At 39.9% G+C, this 16,030-nt stretch overlaps 1 protein-coding gene across 13 annotated transcripts in view; it reads left to right on the plus strand.

The window, feature by feature from the left end:
• The window catches only part of NCKAP5 (NCK associated protein 5), a 450,570-nt gene that overhangs the window by 97,519 nt on the left and 337,021 nt on the right, over positions 1 to 16,030 (plus strand). Inside the window, exon 1 of one of the 13 annotated variants that reach the window (XM_068195223.1) lies at positions 1,729 to 1,891. The exons of the other annotated variants lie outside the window; for them this stretch is intronic. The gene's annotated coding sequence lies outside the window, so the exon portion shown is untranslated. Of the gene's footprint in view, positions 1 to 1,728; positions 1,892 to 16,030 lie in introns of those variants that run through there. 13 annotated transcript variants of the gene reach the window in all.

Here is a 16,030-nt window from a genome sequence, read left to right on the forward strand (position 1 = left end):
AGTGAGAATAAAAATCCCTACTCCAGTTATTCTTCTCACTTTAATTTAAAATGCAAATTCTAATCTGAAAAACGTGAATTTTACTGCTTTTAAAGAAAACTTCATGGGTTCCTACGGTATTGTTTTTGTACATGAATTGTGTATAAGTGTTTAGGGGGCTTATATTTATGGAAGTAGAAATCCTTCCCCAGTAAATGTAAAACAGGAGGGTACAATTCCACTTTAGTCATGAGCTAATCTTCAGCTAATTCCCTTAAAAGCAGAAACAGACACACAAAACCTGATGAGCCCGTGGGCATCCAATTTTCATTTTCCTCTTTTGCATTTTCCTTCTCACATTTACATTTTCTTTCTTATATACCAATGTAGCAAATTAGGATATAGATTGAGCTCACTTTTCAGCCAAGGGATCCCCTGGTTGGATTCTTCCTGAGAAATCTGCCCAAAGATACAGAGTATAATCTGATAATATTCTGGGATGGCATTAAGAGGGACAATTGCCAAGAGAATGTCAATTCTTTGGGCTTTCTCACCATCTGAAAAGAAACGGAATAAGAGCAGACCCCAGCCTATAATCATTTGACAAGTGGGATTGGGGTTGGATAAAAGGCACGGAACAAAGGTGCCAAAGGGAATCTCAGCTGCCTGAGGAGCTCAGCACGGCGCAGCCAGGGCCAAATGCAGCAGGATGCTCTGCAGCTCGTGTGTGGCTCTGCACGTGTTCAGCTCCTGGCAGGACTGCAGTTCTGCTGAAGAAAAATTCATGCCAAAGCTGCCAGAATACCTTCAGAAGTTAAAGCATGTAACATGCTGTTTTATTACCAAAACAGGATAAATGTACAATGTACATAGAACATGAGCCATTAGCACTTGTAATGCTCTGTTCTGTGCTGTCTACTGACACTGCTTGTGCAGCATGCAGGAACCTGAATTACATTAGGTTTCCCCTGATGGTTACATGAATTAGTCATGATGTTTTCAGGATGAACAGTTAGATAGCTATTATGTGAAAAACACTGGGAAATCTTTTATGTGCCCATTGCTCGGCATTCAGGTGGATCAGATAAACGGGGTTTGTACAGTGGCAATGGCTTCTGGAAACGGGCTGTGACATTGCCTATGGGCTATGAATGATGCAGACCCTGAAAAGCAGGTTGGATTATAAAGCAGTGGATAAAAATTGTTGCTGAAATATGGTCTATTAATATTGACACACAGCAAGAACAAATGGCACTGTTAAACTGCATGTTTGATAAGCTTTCCACAGGACAACCCTATTTGTTTCCAGAGGCAAACCAGCCTTGGATATTGTGTGCGCACAATAGGTCTGGACAGAATCAAATGCATGTCACAAATTATTTTCTTTGACAATGCTAATTGATTATTATAATTCATCGTTATCTAAATTGTTAAATTCAATACGTTGCAGTATCCTTTTGTTTCTTTGTTGCTCAGACATATTACAAAAAGGAAGAGTTAATTACCACATGCAACAACAGAGGAAAATTTCATTGTCTGCTTCACTTTGATTGAAGCTGAATTGAATCACCACTGTGGATTTTCAGCAATGGTGGAGAAAAGAAGGAAGCGGGAATTCTTTTGCAGTGAAGTTTCTTTTGGTGGTATCTAGCATTTGTATTTCAAACAGTATCCTTTCAGCAGCTGGGCTCTATTATGCTGGTTTTGCCTATACTAAATATTACCTAATTGTGTAAACTGAAATCACATGTGTGCATCAAGCCTGTGGGGAATCAGTGGCAATCCTTGAGGAACACAGCACAACTTGACACAAGTAGGAGGGCTGCATTTTTTTCTGAAATTACTTACTCCTCTAGATATGAGCATCTGGCTTGTTTCTTCAGTGCTCTGTTGATGGCCAGAGCTGCATCTGGTGGGTGAAAGGAAGTAATGCTCTCCTCAAGGGAATTCTGGAGAGATTAAGTGATGACTTAATTTATGCAAAGTCCTAAAACTCTGCTCTACTCCATCTTCTAAGATTTGATGTAACTGCTGTAAAATGTAGGATCTTTTCTGCTGCTCTGAAATAATCTGACAAAATGGTATATAGCGGTAGGATTTTGGGGGGGTTATTTTGCCAGTAGAGGGCTGTGTTAAACTGGATAAAATACCTCCCTCTTGGACTCACATTTTCAGTGAGGAACAGCTTAAAGCATATGGTTGTTTTCAACAGCAAAATGAGTAAATAATTAGATCTTTTAGAAGCTATTGAATGATTAATTATTTAAAATCAGAATCACATCACTTTTACGGTGCGATGCGGTTCTGTGTCAGTCTAATCAGACTGAATTCTGGCCTTTAAAATACATCACACCTACCTGTTTATTCTGAATTGTTCAAGGTTGATAGATAGAGCCCTAATAAGTCATTAAGCTGACGTGATATACAGCAGCAGCATGTGCTTTTGCTATAATGACATAAATGAGAAAAGAATTGTTTTTCAGAGGTACAATCACGTTTGTTTTTGATGTGGCCTACAAAATAGAACTCATTATTCAGGCTCTAGTGCTGCAGGAGTTGACCTTTGGCAAAATATTTTGTTATCCTCAATCTTTTATACAGGCCTTTTGTGAACTCTGCTCAGCTCTCATTTTGCTGATTGCATTTAAAGTCATTTATTGCACAGTGTTTGCCCTTCTAGCAGATGTTAAAGGATTCCCTGCCTCCCCCTTAAAGGCTACTCCTCTGCAGCATCTAATTATAACCTACACAAAAGATTAACAGATGTTATAATTGTCTTTACTCATTGATTAAATAGTTTCTGCATGATTTGCTCTCTCTTCCTCTCATTGCTGATTTGTGAGGTCTTTCTGGATGAGTCTCATGCATCTGCAATTTGTTAACAGTGCTGTCTTCAGTTTTTAACTTCTTGTGTTTGTGGTTCAGTTTGAGCAGGTTATTGCTAATCTGCTGGACAATGTGACAGAAATGTGTTAAAAACAGGTACATGAATACTTGCTTTGCACACATTCCTGTTCTTCCTCTTCCTTTTAACTACTCCATCTAAAATATGGATTTAAACTGGAGACTGGAGGGGTAAATGGAGTTGCTTAGCAGTGGTTTTGTCCCTATATTTCAGCTGCCACTTGCAGAGAAAATTAGTGGCTGAGAAAATCAGTTTAAGAAGAAAGTTCCTAGGAGGAAATTTCTAGTAGGACTTTCCTAGTAGGACCATTAGAAAACTGTGTTTTTTGGATTTTTTAAAATGTGATTCATCTCTGTCACTTTTCCAAAAAATTAAGATTACTCTGTTTTTGAGCTAATTAATCTTGGCTGTGTTTTGTTCCCACGTTGAGGTGAGGGCTCTGTTCTTGGATGGATCCATAGTCCTTCCCCTACAGCACAACAGTGCCAAGCTTAGCAACTGTTGCTTTATGTTCTTATAAATCTTGTAGCATCTTGAACAGGGCCAGACCTAACAATGTTCCTTTTCAGAGGGGCGAAACATCTTGCACGTGTATTTAAACTGCTGGGGGTTGATTCTACCACGGTGTCCCTCCCTGTTGTTTGAATTCTGTACAAGGTTCTCCTGCTTTCCTTCTTTAACACAGATGTAAATAAATGATAGGTCCAAAGCTTCCCTGATAGTCTTGGGAAGTCTCTCAGTACTATGAAGCTGCATCTGCCACAAGGCTTAAGCCTGAAGGGCTCTGCCTTGCTTTGCTCCAAATGAGTGTAGCAAGAAAGAAAATTAATGGAAAATATTTTCTCACTTGTTCTCAGACAAAATCTCTGAATGGGTTAAAAGAGAAAGTATTGTGATATTTCTCCAGCCCATCCCCCAAATCCTCCTCAAACACAAAGCTGTTTCCTGGATTCCTAACCAGAGGACCACCTCATTTTGAGGTTGGGCTCACCTTCTCTGGCCAAAAATATTTTAGCATTTTTTACTACCAAAAATACTTGATTTCTCTGTGATGTCTGGGAATATTGATTCAATTAATGTTGGTTCATGCATATGTGGGACACCCTCTGTAGTCTGCTTTGTTGGTGCTCTGTGTATTCTTCTCTTCCCAGTGAACACCATGCATGGTGCTGGCTGTGAGATTTTGATAGAGAACCTAGAGCACTTTAGGTTTTTATTTGGTTTTTAATGTTGGTACCTAACATATAATTAATGAGTTTTAATAGTGTGATTGATAATCTTTGCAGTGCACAAAAGCATTTGTCCAGGGACTCAAAACTGCTCTAGAAACAGAGGTACTTTGTGAGATTAGCAAAGAACACTGTATCTTCCTTGTCTTTAAATCACATCTCAGTGCCCCTGAATACTTTGAATTTATGAGCTGGGGGGAGCAGATTATGGATTCGTAATAAGAAAATTCCAGGGTGCCAACTGTGCTTGCAAAGTGTATTTTAATCATATAGACACCTGTCCACTTCTTGTAATATTTCTTAGAGGTCACTGAGCAGCCAGCTGATGGAAATCACTTTTATTCCATATCAACCTTATCTGAGTTTGAAACACTAATCCAGAGGTAAAATGCTAAGATCCTAATTATCAATAATCAAACCTGTCTAATCCCCATATTATGCTGGAGGTAGAAGGCCCAAGTTCTTTTTGCAGTTACATATGAGAAACACTTAGAAAATATGAAAAGTTCAGCCAAATCATTAAGGATTTTTAACACCTGCTGCTATGAAGGAAAGCATTAAAATAAAGCCTGGTGTAACATTTTAATAAACAGCTCTCTGTTATGTCACTGCCTATTAGCTCTAACTTTTGAGACCCAGATCTTCATCTGGATTTTGAGGTTGCACCAGTAAATGAAAGAGGCAAGGGTAGCACAAAAGACTGACAAGAGTAGCACAATCTGCAAGGCCTCAGGTTGGCCATTCTCCTTGTCTCTCTGCCTGAGAATCTGTAGACTTGTCTGGAATTTAATGATGTGCTTTGCCTAAACTAGTAAATGCCTTCCTTTAAGCTGCAATTCTGTCCTGCTGTTATTGATTGGGAATGCATCCTGATGTTCATGGCAAACCAGTTCTGTCATTTATAGTTACCAATTTGTGTTTAATCAAGTGAATTGCTTTTCTTTTTGATTACCAGAAAATTCTCCCATCACAAGGAAAAGCTTTAATAAGACATTGCCAAGAATTTATCGCCTAGATGATAGTTTTGGGTGCAGACCTGGGAACAGAATGGTTTGTAAGGTACACAGCCACACACAGTGCACCACAAACCCTAGGCAGGGTTTTCCTTGCTCCTGGCAGGGAGCAAATCTTACTGATGGGTCCTGTCTCCCCAGAAAAAGCCTGAAACATCACTTTTACCCACTGGCTCTTTGTTTGAAAGCAAGTTATGCTTCACCTGTTTTACTTATTCCTTTTACCTGAATTCCAGGTTTGGATCCTATGTGTAACTGAGGATTCTGAGCTTGGATGCAGAGTCAAGAGTTCATAAGTCTGGGAAGCATAACTGAGACCCCTCCTGAGGTCTGTGCTTTAACCAGTCCCAGTTGAGGCTAGATCCCTTTAGCTCCTGGTGTGAGGCAAAGCAGAGGTGGAGATTTAACTCACAGGATCCTCTTCCAAGAAGTGGGGAAGGATGGGAAACTTGTGTCCAGGACACACCTTTAGGCAAGAAGTCCCATGAAGGCTCCACCTGGCTTCTTCATTTTTTTATTCCCTTTCCTGGAGTCCCACTCAGAGTTTCTCCTCTCTCCAGTAGCTGTAGGTAATATTACTGTGAGGCAACAAGGAAAATCAAAGGTGAACAGCACTAAAGACTGCTGCAACCTGCTTAATTCCCCCACTATTAAAGAAAAAATATGGGCCTGCTCTAATTATTTTTTTTTAATGCTGCTTTAATGCTTCCTAGTTTCCCCTGCAGGAAAGATGGGTTTAAATCTTTGGAGGGAGTAGAGGATATCTGTCTCACCTAGGTAGCTGCTTCTGGTGGCAAAATCTTTTCTTTGTTGGCTTTAATTCAGTTCTAGCTGGATTTCTCCCATCAAATTAATTTTGACAGAGCAACAAAGATGTGAATGAAAACTGAGTGCCTTCCACTGCACAGAGCAGAGTTTGGAGAGAGGATTATTCCCTTGTTTGAGTTTATAGTGATGTGCACATCTGGTAGATAGAGAAGAGTAATGACACAGAGAAGCAGCACTAATAGAAAGTTTCACTATTAAAGTCTTTGACAAAGAGGATTTATTCAGTAAATGACACATATATTACTACCTTCACAGGGCAGTGGAGAAACTGAGACAGGAGAAGTCAGTGAATCAACCTAAACCTCCAACTCAAAATATGGGCAAACATTTAGGGTTTACCTGAAATGAACCAAGTAGATTTTTTTTTTTTTCTTCCTTGCTTATACTCAGAATTGTTTTTTTCCAATCCACCCTGAATTAATAAACCTTATGTAGAAAAAAACCCCAAACTTTTAAGGGTTATATTTAGTCTCAAAATACACTTTCAAATTCACAGAGGAACCTTTAGAACATGCAAGTGTATTAACATTTTTCCCTTCCATACTAATAATACTTTTTATTTCCCAGCTGAATTTTGAGCTAAATAGTAATATTGAATAACTGGTTATTGCAAGTCTAGAGAGGTGCATAAACTATACACTTAAAGGCTTTATTTAAATCTGCATAGCATTTCTTCCAAGAAATAATCTAGGTAAAAATTATCCACTTGGAGTCGTTACATGAATTCTATAGAAAAAAATGGATTAAAAATTCTGTGCCAACCCAACTGTTGTTTCCAAAAGCAAAGACAATCTTTCAGATTTTAGTGAATAACTGACTTCAAATTGCCAGTAGTTTTAGTCTGGTTGGTGTTCTTTTGGTCTTTTTTTTTTTTTTTTTTTTTCTTTCTTTCTTTTGTAGTTGGACTGTTTTTATTTTGCATTCAAAATGGACAGATGCTTGAGAGACAGATTAAGGAATCCTAATAGTATAGCTCATTTCCTTCTAATATGTTCTGGATAGTACTGTATCCATAATCCCAGAGTGCTGGATTATTATCTGTGATGGCAGTCTATATTGGCACTGACATTTCATTTGATAGAACTGAGCACAGGTGAGCTAAGGACTTAGAGAATAACATAAAACATAGAAGAGCTATGAACTTTTAAGTAGGAAATTCATTATTATTTTTTTAATTTACATTTTTATTACATTTCTGGCAGATGGAGAAATTAGAAATCAGTGTGTGACAAAGTCTTCACACTGAGGAACTGGAATAAGCACTGCCAGCAGCTGATGGCATGGGGAGGAAGGATGAAGTAACATTTTTTCCAATGCAAAAACCTTTGTCTCTAATGTGGATGAACTACAGCAAAGTATGGAGATGCTGAGAAGAAAGGCAGAGCAGGCTCTTTTCCTCCTTATCACGATTGCTGGACATTCTGGCAGCATTCTCACTTTCAGTATTTTTTTTTTTGTACTTCGTCCTGCCCAATTTTTTCATATGATGAGTGTTCCTTTGATTCTCTGCATTGGATTTCACTTTAGGTAATTTCTTCAGATACTCAGCATCATTTCCCCCTCTTTATTTCTTTTTAGCCTACTGTCAGTAAGCTTAATCAATTTCTAGCTGTCCCTACTGTTAGGATATGTCCCTCAAACTTTTGTGGATGGTCATTCCTTGACATTTTAGTCTCCTTTTTGTAATTGTTAAAAGCTGCTATGAAGGGACTGGTTATTCATTCCCCACTAAGTCAATACTTTAATCATCTTTGCTGCAATTGTACGGATTCCATCATGTTTCTCTCTATCCTTTTGGCTCAGGCTGAATTCAGCAATAGAGATGAGATTGTTCTAAAATTGCAGGGGTAAGAGGTGGAGGGCTGCTTGATATGCCACCACTGTGCAGTGTTCTGTCACCATTAAGAAAATATGCATGAAGACAGAACATCATTCACTTTTAATGTTTCCATGATAGTTTTCTTGGCCATAAGCTGAAGGTGGAGTTTAATCAATGTGTATTAATTCCTTTCAATTTTATGGTCGTGATATCCCACAGTCCTACACGCTCTGCTGTGTAAGAATAAAGTGAACTTATATTGGCTGGGATATCTCCCTGGGGTTTTTCTTTATGTATTCTCATCAGTGTATAGGGGATACATCCCACAAAAAAACTGAAGGTGGTAGAACAGAGTTGTACTCTCTCACCTTTCTGCTGTGACCATGAAGTACAGACACCGCTGAAGCACACGTGAGAGTTGGAGCTGAATTCTTTTAGGTCATCCTTAGGTGATGTTAGGTCAGCTGAAATGTGAGTGGACTTTTAACTTCTGTAAAGGCTGAAAAGGTGGAGAACCAGCTGAAGGATTTCAGTGCCCATCCTTATGGGATCTAGATTAGTACTGGCACCTCCAAATTCTGCTCTGGTACCATGTGTCTTGTCCATAGCAGTGAATAGAGATGACTGCAGAGTCCAAGGACCTGTAGCTGTCCTAACTGCACAGATACACAGAGCTCGGAAGGCAATTGCACAGAAAAAGAAGTAATACACCAATCTTTTTTCTGGTAGAAATATGCATGGTGTTCTGTGTGGGAAGCACCTGGAGCTGCTCAGCTGACTGAAGCTGTGTGGTCTTGCTTTTCTCTCTGCAAGTCCATCCATTCAAACCAGGGGCTCAGTTCTGGTCTGGCTGGAAGAGGTCAGTGCCGTCTTTCCCCTCTTGTTCTTCCCCAGGGTGGACTTTAGTCATGGTGGGGTGGAGTAGCTATTTTCACATTATGCAAATGGCAGAGTAGAGCCCTTTCTCAGCTGCCCCCTTCCCAGGTCATGGAGGGATGACATGCATTTCACTGTACCTTATCTTCCCTTATTTTTCACAGGACAGAATGGGATTATGAGCTTGATTCACTTTCTTTTCTGGGCTGTTATTGAACTGTTGAACTAATACCTTCATCATGAGGTTATTGCCTGTAATGTCAGGACAGCCCCTGGCCCACTGGGAGTGTCTGTACAGCAAGGTGAAATGTGAGACGCTGTGTCACAACCCACAAAGCCCCAAATTCATTAGGAACAAATTCTGCGGCCTAGACACTGACATTTCCCTCTGATGCAGATGACTTTGGTTATTTAAGGATGCACAGAGCTGAAAGCTGAACGTGTTACAAGTAACTAAGGAAACATTTTTACAATACTTACTTTCTACAGGGAGTTTTCCTTTCAGCCATGTGAACATTTTGAAGTGTCACCCAGTGCTCTGAGGAGTAAAACCAGATGTCTGAACTCTATGTTAAGATGGTTTAATAATTCTTTATATCCACTGAGCTGGAATATCACAGTAAATAAATGATCTTTTATTCCTTTAATCTCTGCTGGCAAGGAGGACCAAAAGGAGTTGCATTTGTTTGGGATACTGTGACCATCACAGACATCATCATCTCTTTGAGCAGTGCAGGTGGAAGGGGTGGAGTGCACACAATGAACTGATGATTTTTAGTGGTCCCTCTGGACTGTGATTAAAACAGATGGGCAGGCAAAAGAGATGCTGACTGAAATGCATCTGCCTCAGAGGTGGAGGGATCTTTAGGCACATTTCAAAAGCTCCTACTTCCAGTTTCAAAAACTGAATTGGCAGTCCACCATTGCTTGCAACAGAGACCCTGATATAGATCTTGCATGTAAGTCTGAAATTTTTGGACTTTCTTGAGCAGTGCCTTGTTTTATACTGATAAAAGCAAAAATGAGAAGAAAACAAAAATCGAAGTGAGCAAAACATAGAGAACTTGACTGTGTGTTTTAAATTATTTTCTCCTGTTAGTTGTCTATCAAACTGATTCAGATGCTGGATTTATTTTTTCTGGAACATATTAGATGAACTGGATGTCACTGCCTCTGAAGAAGATTTGTAATTCAATGTTTGATGAGATTTTTGTTGAGTCTCTGCTGCCAACCAGCCACTTTACCATGAGAAATAACTAGCCCTATTAATGATGTATTAGATTAGAGGTTACATCTAGTTGATGCCAGAGGAGTCTTTGTTAGGATATAAATGGGGCATTTGCTTTTGAACCTCGAACTCACCACATAACCCTGTAGGTCTGTGAACAGCAACAGTGAAATTTCCTCAGGTCCTGAGTTCAGCTTCTGCAGGTGGCTGGAATTGACTATTTCTGACTAAGCTCAGCTGTGGTTCCCATGGGAGACAAATGTGTGTTGAAACCCCCAGAGGCAGCTGCTGCTATGTTCAGAACATGCCTTTTGCAGGTTAACAGCCCTGCGTTGCTGAAAGAGGCTCAGTAACTAAGGGAGTCCATGTTTACCACATAATAACCTATTTCACGTAATTTATAATAGTATTTGGTAATAAATAATATATAATAATAGGTGGTTAGAAACTGAGCCAAGAAATGGGAGCTTTGGATCTAATGTTTCCTTCAGCCTGAATAGCCTCAGTCATGCTTGGATGTCTCTTTCTTGGTTACAGGTCTTACAGTGTTCTGAAGGATTTGATTTCAGTGCAGAAGCTAAGGATACAGAAACACCATTGTCATAATCTGTTTTTTATTGATAATAACACTATAATATCTCCTTTTTCTCCCCATGCTGTCCTGACTACAGATTCATGCATTCTATCTGCTCATCTTTCATCATTTTTGTCTTGATAATTTTATTGCATGATATGAATGCTTCATATGTCCCATAAAAGCAAACAGGGGAGGGTAATCCTTTGACCTTTCAACATTCTTTGGTGTAATTTACTGGCGATTCCTCTCCTCCCTGAGGCATGGCCCTGAAATCCTTTGATAAAAATGGACAGCCAATCCAAATAGAAAACACTGAAAAGGTTAAAGCTTTGATTATGTTAGTCTATAAATGTTCATAGTCTTTTTTTTTTCCTGCCAGAAAGAAAATGAGAGCTGAAAATGGCAACGGATGAATCATGCTTATTACAGAATACGGAAATGATATTGGTTCAACCTGTTCCTGTTAATGCTGAAAGAATATAATCTTGAGCCCTCTCATTTTATGTCACTGCAACCCACCTTATCCTCTTAAATGAATGCATGCATCCATTTAATTAACCTCGTGAGATACTGAGATATAAATCTTTTAAATGCTTCTCATGCAATTCATCTTGACAGCTGTCGTAGTAATAGCATCTTTAATGTCATATTCTTTATTTTCTCATGTATTGAAATTCCTGGTATTATTTTGAGCACGCTGATAGGTTTGCTGGATTTAAGCCTCTAATCTTAACTTGTTTAAATCCTCATAGCAGTGCTATAGAAAGCTTTACTGGTTGTTTAGTTTGCTGAATAAATGGAAGATTACCTTGCAAGAAGAAAGCATAAATGTTTTGAAAACTGTGGCTGAAACATGGTGGAATTTAGAGCTGGGATGCTTTCTTTCCAATGTGTTTCTAGAACATGCTGCTGAATCTCTTCTTTGCTGGCAAGTGATCACCAGAAATTGCATGAGACCATCCTATGTGCTCTACTGTTTCTCTTCTGAGGGACGGGGTAAGGGCAGGAGAGATCCACAACAACTGGCTCTGAAATGAGGCAACACTCTGTAGACTGCCATGGGTCAATGCCATTGTGCTTCATGGAAATCACAAAAAGTCAAAGAATCTTTGGATAGTTAGGAGATCATCTAGTCCAACACCCTGCCAAGGAAGGGTGGAAGATGAGAAGGTTCCTTGTCTAGCTCTGGCCCTTCCCACACTGCTTTGGGGGGCTACTTTATCATGGCCTGGTATATGATGGGCAGAGAGTGGTAGGACAAGGGGGAATGATTTTAAACTAAAAGAGATTTGGGTTAGGTGTTACAAATCCTTTTCTCAGAGGGTGGTGAGGCACAGGTTGTCTGGATGTTGTGGATGCCCCATCCCTGACAGCGTTTGAGGCCAGGTTGGATGGGGCTTGAAGCAACTTGATCTAGTTGGGTGGCACCTCTACACATGATGTGGGGGTCAGAACAAGATGATCTTTAAGGTCCATTTCAACCCAAGTCATTCTGTGATTCTATGACCTCTGGCATGTTTTCAGTCAGAACTATAGGACCACTGGATTAGCGAGTGTTTTGGGTCACAAAATAACTTGCAGGGCACAGTTGACTCTGGGCACTGCCTGTACAGTTCCAATAAACTTTGTAACAGCTTTGGAGATTGTAAGAAATTTGGGGTGTATGAAAATTAATTATTCCACAGGAAAACAACATCAAAAAAGAGAACTGGAAAATAATATTATTCTGCCCAGGTATTTCAGAACCACTTGACTCATATTTTAATACAACTTTCCAAAGCCAGTCAATATCTAGGTATATAGGCAGAATGGCACAGCAGTGCTATGTTTGCTGTCTTGTAATTCCCATAATATTCTACTCATCTAAGCATTTTAGCTTCCTGCATTGGAATTTTTCTAATTTAATCAACTCATTAATGTTGGCACATGGCACATTCTCCTTCCCTGTCTGCAAAAATGCAGCTTGCTAATCTAAATAGCAACTTAATCCATTGGGTGTGAGTGCATGACATGTACATTAGTGCTAATGAACTGCTGACCAGCCTCAGCAAATACCTGGGAGTATCTGGCATTAGGCAGGGCCTGCCCACGGTGCTGCTGTCAAATACACTGGGGCAAACCAAATGGCATTTAGCAAAGTGTCAGGTTGTAGAAGTGCTGATGTTGTTGCAGTTTTCTATTTACCAAGTGTTGAATTTTGAAAAACCAACTCAAGGGAGTATTTAGGAATTATTTTTCTGCTTTGTCATTTAAAGTCATGACCAAGCTAAATACCACAATAGGGAGAGATAAGGGTGTGGAAATGAAACCATGTTCACGGTTGCCTTTTAACGACTAGGCAGAATGCTTTGAATACTCTGCCATTAGGGGAAGAAAAAACCCAAACCCCCCAAAAAACAAGGAAAATAATCAATTTCATTAGTATAAACCTAGTATATTTTTACTGGCCCATGCCTAGCAAGATAAATGTAGTGATTTTATAGAGCTGGACATTGATCTGTTAAACAAACATCAGCTCTTTAATTCTGGAATCTTTTTTTCCCTTCCAGTTCTGGGAGGCCCTGATAAACTGTACTGGCTATACTTCCCCTGCAGAGGCCACAACAAACACCAGTGGATGCACACTGATGTTAACACCAGAGCTGGCAAAAGAAACCCAGCTGCAAAATGACAGACTCAATTCAATTAGGTTCCTAGGAAACTGAATCACTCCACAGATTGGTAATGAGATATAAAATCTTTCACCTTTAGGTTACCTGTTCATTCTAACTAACATTTACATTGATGACAATCTTTACTTTCTCATTGCTGCTTCCTGACCTATGCCAGTGATATTACTTCCCTCCTCCTCTCTTTGCTGAGGGATATTATCAGTTCTGGTTGTTTTCTCTCAGTCTTAAAGTCTGGCTGTCAAGCAAACAGGGCTAACAGAGTGGGAAAAGCATTTAAAGGTGATGACTCTGTAACTCTGGCCTCATTCTGTTACCCAACAGTTAGATTTCCACAAACCACAAATTCTCTCCTCTTGTTAACACCTGGGAAAGACAAGCTGGCTGCTGAGAGGAATACCTTGCTGCCCCACGGGTGTTTTGCCTTTTGGCAGCATTAAGTTGTGCAACGCCAAGAGTGGGGAGGCTGCATTGTATCTACCCTGAATTTAAACAAAAGGGTGTTGGTTTGCAGAGATGTCATTTTTGCCATGTGTCATAACTGTTAAATTTATACATGTTTGTAAGAGAAAAATAAATACAGTCCCTTTCCAGTTACCAAACATATATACTGCATGCTAGTTCCCAGCTGGCATATGTTGGTATAATGTGAAATTTCTGTTGAAATGTGACTGCAGTTTCAAACTGCCTGAAAATATCTTGGATGCTTATCTGAGGAATATTATGTACATTTTCATCAGCTAAAGCAATATACATCAATCATCCTTTGTTACTACTAGAAATGAAGAGAGTATTATAATCCAAGAAATTTCTCTCAGATTCTAGAGAGTGCTTTTCTATGTTAATCACACTATTTCTCCAGGACATACTTTTCAAGCCATCTCCTGAAATAATGAACATTCTTGTACTAAGTACTACAAATACTGCACTTTAGGGTATACAATCAAGCTGATGCCTCTGGCTTGCTGGCTTCCTCAGCAGTGAGGGCAATACCCTATTGAAGCAAGATCACACTTGGGTCTTCCTCTGAGAGTTTTTTTCTGTGTCCATCCAAAACCTTGAGCCCTGAGCTCAACGCAAACACTGGGCAAACATCTGGGACCTGCATTGTCTTAGACTGATCCCCATACAATTCTTGGGGATATAGCCTTCATCCCTGAGTGCTTTAAACCAGGTGCCTGCCCCCATATGCTCAACATAGATGAGCTCTCCCTTAGGGAAGAGTCCTAGAGCAAAAACATTTCTTGCAGCACAAAGAACTAGAAGATGAGCCCCCAAAGAGTCAGGAATATACACGTCTGAGTGCAGTATGGGTGAAGACACCATAAATCAGATGTGACTTTGCAATAGTTCACAGCTCCACCAAATTAAATGGGATCATCAGGTCTGAGTGCTGATCACTGGGGTCTTTGCTGTAAACATATTGACAAGAAAATTGGTCAGGGAAGGTGGGTAGATATCTGCAGTGTGTTCTCTTGGTAACACAAAAATAGTATTTCTGATGTTTGGGCAAACTGGTTCTCAGCACTTTGGCGTTCCAAGACTGTTCCATCTGGACAGCTTTCTCTTCTGCTGAGCTTCCCAGTGGACATGTTAGCTCCGTTTTGAGTTTTTGTTAGTCTTTTGTTTGGTCTCAGAGGAAGAGAGATTTACTTGGGAGGGCCATTTTTTCTTTGTGACAAGCAGTATGATGCACAAAAATGACCGTTCCAAGATGGAAACCTGTTCTGTTTTTCCTAAGTGCTTCACTCCAATGCTAATTTTTCTTTAAAGATCTCCTGAGATGGGTACTTTGAAGCATCAGCATATGTTGGTACAGGTGATGTATTGTATTATCTTGTCTGATAATTACCTGTGATCCAAAACTTTGTGTGCTTAGCCTTAGGTGGTTAACTCTTCAGAGAGATGTGTGACAGCCTGTTAAAGGTAATGTGCAGAGGTGGGAGCTCCCATGGTGTGTGTGGGGGCAGCAGTGGAGCCAGCAGGTCTGCAGCTGCTGTTTGAGTACATGAGAAGGTCCTTGTGCTGTGCTAGTTATGGCTAGTAAATCCACTTCAAGTGCCATGGGCAATATATAAACTATAGGAATAATTAATAATAATCCTTCCCGCTTTTACTTCTAAACTAGAATTTGGGGCAGTTTCACCAAATACCTGCAGACAGAAACTTCAGGCACTTAAATTAAGTACTTGACCTTCCATGGGGATTACTGGCTCCAGCTGTAGCTCTCACTAGCTCATTCCTGAGTGGTTCTGTGCTCAACAAAGTCTCCCTTGGTGGAAGTCATGCTCTCCAGGCATGACTTGCTCTCCATGCTCAGGAGAATGATATAATGATTACATAAGGTCATTTGCTAATTTCTGGCATAATCACACAAACAATGTAATACATTACTGCTGTGTTTGTTTAAATCCATTGCAGTGTTTCTTTTGCTCACTAATCAGGAAACAATAGGAATTATCGGATATCACATCATTGAGATTTCTCATTAGCTGAATTAAATAGCATGTGTAGTTTTAGGGTTGGAGCTACAAAAAAAGTAAGCAAAGGCTTACCAGTAAACCTGAAGAAAACTCCACAAGGCAGCAATGAGCAGAGTGCAATGACAGATTTTCCTACTATTGTAGGTACATGTTCTCATTGCATGTGTTCCTTAGATGAATATATAGAGAGGTTAAATTTTATCTGTTTGGGAGAAAATAGCCTGGATTCTGGTCTTGCATGAGTATAAACCAGAAGCACAAAAGAAGTGTAGGAACCACCAGGTGCTGTTCAATAGCAGGCTGGATTCACCACTGCATGGTTTGGTAGCTGGAGCACTCAGGGCTTCCCCATGGGAAGTGCTTTCAAAGAGCAGTCCCAGTGTGATGCCCACGCCGTTCCCAGTGTGATGCCCACGCCGTTCCC

This window comes from Anomalospiza imberbis, chromosome 7 (assembly GCF_031753505.1).
Source record: "Anomalospiza imberbis isolate Cuckoo-Finch-1a 21T00152 chromosome 7, ASM3175350v1, whole genome shotgun sequence".
Lineage (NCBI taxonomy): Eukaryota > Metazoa > Chordata > Aves > Passeriformes > Viduidae > Anomalospiza > Anomalospiza imberbis.